Raw genomic sequence first — 6,234 nt, 5'->3', positions numbered from 1 at the left:
CGCCGCCTCCGCAGGGCCGCGCTCCCGTCGGAATCGAGCCCATCCCCTCAGCAAGCTCCGTCCACCTCCGGCCTATCCCCGCCGGCACGGAGACCTCCGCAAGCCCCCCTCGCTCCACGGCTGTTTCTTGGACGCCGATGATGATTCAGGTACTCCTGTCTATTTTATGATGTACCAATTCAACTACGTTTGTTCGGCGACTAACCCTACCCTGGAACTGGAATTTCCAACAGGCTAGAGATTCAGCCAGGGGGCAAACCCGACCGCTCATCAGATTGTCTCCAAGGGACTCAAGTCTGCACAATGGCGAGCAATCAGTGTGTTGCAGGTACGGTTCAGTTTCATTACTGCAGGAAATTTCAACATGGTTACTTGCTTGTCATCGTCAGAGCTCCCGTGTCAGCAAGGTGGGAGAAGCCGTTGTGCGCGCCGCCGAAACTCTGATGGAAACAGTTGTGCCGGTGTCCGGTGGTTGTAGCTGACTTCCAGTCAGGAACACCATCCATCTTCGGTGACCAGCGCATAGGTTCTGTCTGAGTTCTGACAGGTCAGCACAAACTAGAACCAAGCCGTTTTCTCTTGAACCATTCCTTTATTTAGCCTTACTTTCATGCAAACTAATCGTATACCGGCATGACCATGAAGTTATTAACAAGGAAGAAACCATGGCAACGATCGCATACCATATACCAGCATGGGAAATCAAATTATTAGAAAGAAATAAGAAAAGAAAAGCTCTCCGCAAAATGCAAGAACATATATTATTGCCAGCAAAATAAACAACATATGGTCTTGTAACTGGCTGAAGGATGATTATTAAGTTTTTTTGGAACAGATGTCAATCAAAGTTAACTGGCACCAAATACATACCCAACGACATACATGGTGAACTCTGTCACAGCAGAAAGCCACCAAATCGACATGCATGAAAGTAAGCTTATGTTGCAGTACAAGTAGAAATTTAATGGAAGCACTTAACCGTCTTCACCATAGCCGTATCAGTTTGGTATGGTGTCGCGGCAAGCGGCAGCACATGGGGATTCACCAGTAGCATGTAAACATGCCAGGGATGAAAAGACAGACCAGTTTCCGAAGCAACAGAAATGACGGCTATGTGAAACGCCAGATGCCAACCTGATGCTCAGAGCAAACTGAAGTCCTGTCCTGACTCCCGAGCAAGATTTACCCAAGCTTGCAAACATGGATACTCCAGGCAAAACAGTAACATCCTCATGGATCTGCCAACTGAGGAACTAATGGTCCCCATCCACTTATTCCATGGAAAAACTCAATTTCCATCAGAGATAGCAACCGCGAGCCCAGGCGCTGTTTGTTTTGTAGGCCTTGTTTCTGCAAACCAGCCAACGATGATAACCCAATGTGACAATTAAAAACGCGTAGTAGTATCAGTAGGAAATACAGTATATTCTAAAGAGAGAGCACTTTGTAGATCCACATATATAGTCCAAATTAAAGCAACATCTCCAACAGCCACCAGATTTCAAACATCTCCAGTAAACTTCAGAACCCAAGTGCACAGAAAGTTAAAAGAAACATGAATAGCCTGAATATTCAGTTTCCACTAACCACACTCCACAGATATTTAGAAACAGGGCATAGAAAGAATCAAAATTCAGAGGCACACTTTTCGGACTTCTCCTTGCCAGCTATAGAACACTTATCTAGCAGCTTCTAAATCTCTAATCACTTGAATAGATTTATTTACCTCCAGAATATTACTTCCAAACGTCACCCCAATTTTACTAGCCATGTCACTAAAAGAAACATCGGAAAATTTAGGATAGTTGGAATGTGTAAATTACCTGGGACGTCCTCCAGGTTCTTGCGCTTCACCCTATCAAAAACCTTGTCCATTGAGTTGCCTTCACCAACAGTCCTAGCCCTCTTTCTTCTATTCTCACCCACCACCAAAAGTACAAGACTTTGATCAGCCTGATCAGTAGACGGAGTGACATCTTCCATCTGCTGATCATCTAAACCTACCATTCCTTCCATCCCCTGTTCAAAACTTTCCTTGTTCATCATAGTGCCCAGACAAGTTTTGCTAGCAAAATCCGCTAGCATATCAATTTTATCTGTATCTTCTTTCTCATCATCATCCTGTTGCAGATCATCACCATCAACTTGTACTGCACAATAGAAAATGTCACATAGATGCGTGAAGAGGGAGTATATATAACTCAACACCAATAATTAACCGAAGTACCAACATATAAGTAAAATAGATGCACAATACTTGATTACCAGACTGTCCAGTAGAAATGGCATCGTGGGGTGCTGTCATTGGTAATGTCCTACCATTGGTTGGCACCGTAGGGCTCTCAGAATTGTCTGCAGGTTCACTTCCCATATCAACATCTTCTGTTGTCTTAACAAACAAGAGCTTTGGGTATCGGGGGTGCTTTTTTGCTGCTTCCTTCCACTTCTGTTTTGTTTCATCATTGACTCCATCATGGAGGGTGACCTCCTTAATACGTCCCAGGGACTGGATCATCATGCTGCAAAAGCCATTTAGATCCTTACATAGCAGCTGGAGCGACTCAAGGAGCGGCAGAGCTCCCTCTTGGACTTCTAGTTCAGTCATGACTTCAACCACGATGCATAGTCGTCGCAGGCTTCCAAGTGCACCTTTTACAATGACAAGTTTGCCCAGTTGAGATGCAATCAGCTTTAGGTACGCCAAGCAGCGCACTCTGCTCAGGGCAGCAAGAATATCCCCGCTCAGCTGATGATGAGGGGATGAAAGGCACAGGCTAGTAAGACCACCTAGCATGGTAACAAATGGAGGCAGGCTGCATATGTTGCCCCCTTGTACCTTGAGCGAGCTAAGATAGCAGGAGGAGGCTTCTTCTTTTTCTAGGGATAAGTTCACGAGCAAGTCTTGGCACCATCTGTCATTGAAATTCAGTGACAGTGAATGAGCTTTTTTATCGGTGCTTCTTTTGATGAACCCCTTGATGGCCTCTGAGAGATGAGTGTACTTGCTACTGCTGCTGCTGCCGCTGGAAATGGGATCCATACTATTATTAGTGGACTGCTGGCACCATATTTTCACCTTTGTCAGGTGCTTCATATGCTCCATGAGCTGTGCAAATCCTTGGCTCTTGTTGTTGTCCACAACAAATCCTGCCACTGTTTCCAATTTGCTATTCTTTGAGCTCCAAGTTTGTAGCTTATGCATTTTCCGGCCTCCTACACCTTGTTGGAGTTTGAACTTTCCAAATAGGTGAATCAGGCATGGCAGCTCCATGACTTGTGTGGGCAGAATCTCTATCCTGGTTCTTCTCACATCCAGCGTCTCCAAAAGTTGAAGCTTTTTTATCTCTTTGGGGAGCACTGTAACCGTAAGAGTGGCCCCGAGGCTTAGGTACCTAAGCAGCAACAGGTTGTTGCATATCTCCCTAAGGTGCTTGTCCTCCAAGTGGTTGCCACATTCTTCCAGATCCAAAACCCGCAGCAGTTCATATTTGGAAAAATACAAGACGGATTCATGTGCCTTGCCGAAGACTGTTAGAGACCGGACAAGAGATAGATCATTAGCTACTCTGGCACTTGCGTCATGGAGGGAGAGCCAACGGATTTTACTGGGTGGGGGTGGGGGAGCCAGCTGATCATATAACAAGGTAATGAAGTTGTCACACTTGGACATGTGCAGGATGAACTCGAGCATCATGCCGTGAGTATGGTATGTCTTCACCTGATCTTTGATGTTTTTGCTGCTGGCATCTGTACGCTGGATGATACTCCGGTTGACCAGCTCTTTGAAATTGGCGACAGCGGTATCCAGAGCATTACACATATAATCCCCTTGGATAAACCCTTCCGCGCACCATTTCCTTATTAAATTTCCTCTCCTGACTGTACGACCAGTAGGGTAGATACCTAGGTAGAGCAAGCATGTCTTGACATCATGTTTAACAAGGCTGGTGTAGCTATGGACAAGCGCACACTTCATTCTTGCCAACATCTCTTTTGTTTCCAGATGTACTCCAAGGTTGTGGCATCATGTTGCCCAGTTTTCACGTGTCGGATTACCTGTGCTTTGCAAGTACCGAGCTGTGGTGACAAGAGCAAGGGGTAAGCCATCACACTTCTTCAGTGCTTCTGAGCCAAGCTGATCCTCCTTATTGACTGGCGGATTGTCGTCTTGGAAAGCTTCCTTGAAAAACAGTAGTCTTGAATGTTCATCAGCAAGAGTTTTCATTGCGTACACATGATCATGAGCTGCTGAGCTGCTGCAGGCATTTGCTACTGACTGAATGGCCGTCGTCACCAGAATTCTACCGCTCAGCCCCACAAAGATATCTTTTATATCATGCCAAAATTCCGTCTGCATGTCATCGATGACGATGAAGAACCTACCAGGAGGAGTAAATGATGAGACAGAATTAACATGGAGAGATATCAAGTGGAAAGTATAATTCAGAGTAAATTCCATTTTGTATCCACGAAGATGACACTAGTGAGTTTAGCTAGGAAAATTGCTGGACTGTGCAAAAATATGAAAGATGTAGGCTGCTGTAGGTCGAGGTCACATCGTCTAACACAGATGGAGTTGACAAAATTACCAATATGGTTTGGAAACAAGTAGCTTAAATTATTTACCTCTTGCTTCTAAGGTATAGTCTGAGGACTGTGCAGAGCTTGTTGAAGTTGCCTCCACCATTGCTGGGGATGCCAAGTTGCTGGAGTATCTGCTTGAGAACATTTGTTGGGAACCCTTGCTCTGCTGCAGAGACCCAAGCCCGAGCTTGGTATTGGTTCTCAATTGTGTGGTACACACGCCTGGCAAGGAGAGTCTTGCCTATACCATGGAAACCAACAATGGAGATCACCTTGAGCTGCTGTTGCTGCTGCTGGATCAGCTCAAGAAGCTCATCCTGGGGCGCATCCATGCCAACAGATCTGCCAGCTGAGAGAGTGTCATCTTTCGCCATCTGTGTCATCGTCTCACTTGCCACTGACGACGACGCTGCTGAATAAGAGGAGGTGCCAGCAGCGATGCTGGCGCTGTAATAAGTTTCTCTCAGCTTGGATGACTCCTGTGATATCTTCTTGAGCTCACGAATTGTCTTGGCAAACTCCTTACGGACTGTCACCGTCTGCACCCGGTGGACAGCTTGGCGAAGCCATGTCGATGTCCCGGAGATGGTCACCCGGTGCATGAAGCGGTCGATGCAGTCCTCGACAGCATGCGCCAGGTCACGTATGATTTTGACCCAGGCCCTCTGCATGTAGTCTCTGCTGGGTCCACTCCTCCAGCGGTGGTCGTCGTCTTGCTGAATGGCGGCAGAGATCAACGCAAACTCATTTCTGATATAGGTGATATCATGCTCCAGATTCTGCCGAAGCTTGTGATTTGCAGCTAAGAATGCCAACAGCTTCGGTGCAATCCTACAGGCAAAAGCAGTAGCTGCCGCAGCCTCCATCTCCCTGGCCGGCCCCTTTCTCTCACTCTGGTTGGGAGATCAGATTATGGACTTTCCTGGATATAGAAGAGGTCACAACAGCAGCCATGGCCGGTTCATGGGTAGCTAGAAGTGCCTGCCTCCATTCCACTCTTCCTTCATGGAGGAGTTAACTATTCGCACTACATATGATGCTACCAATTTTTTTTTTCACATTGGCCCCCTTTGCACATGGGCATGGTTCGAAACATAACTTGGACCACTAGATTCTAGTATAATTTATTAATGAAATACAGTAGTTAAATTTAGATGGTATGAATGTATTTCTACTGACAAATCTGTACACATATGATTTACAAGTCCCAGATATAAATAATTCAAAACATATTAAGTAATAAAAAATGTTAAAGTTCAAGAGAACACATGGAAAAAGGTTCATTTTACAACCAAATACTACTCTCCGGGCTTACATTTCCCAAATGGGCCATCTCTGGTGGATGGAAAACGCCTTGTCTGTTAGTTACTTGTTTCTATTTTAATATGGATGACCTTATAGTAACGTGGTAAAAATTTCCTACAACGATGAAAGCTAGTTGTGCCTCAAGATGTGTGATATATATATAGACACACACACACACACACACACACACACACACAGCCCTAGTATTTGAATTAGGTGTCAGTAGCCACGAGTCGGATGCTCAAACCAAGGTGATAGCAGGTAGATGTTTCTATTTTAATGTGGATGAACTTGTAGTAACATGGGTGGAAATTTCCTACTATATGATGAAAGCCAACTGTCCCT

At 45.4% G+C, this 6,234-nt stretch overlaps 1 pseudogene; it reads right to left on the bottom strand.

The window, feature by feature from the left end:
• Positions 1-1,288: 1,288 nt before the first annotated feature.
• On the bottom strand, positions 1,289-5,764 carry LOC123088486 (disease resistance protein RGA4-like; annotated as a pseudogene).
• Positions 5,765-6,234: the final 470 nt, after the last annotated feature.

This window comes from Triticum aestivum, chromosome 4A, assembly GCF_018294505.1.
Source record: "Triticum aestivum cultivar Chinese Spring chromosome 4A, IWGSC CS RefSeq v2.1, whole genome shotgun sequence".
Lineage (NCBI taxonomy): Eukaryota > Viridiplantae > Streptophyta > Magnoliopsida > Poales > Poaceae > Triticum > Triticum aestivum.
The sequence above is the reverse complement of the archived record's forward strand: the minus strand, read 5'-3'. Positions and strand labels throughout refer to the sequence as shown.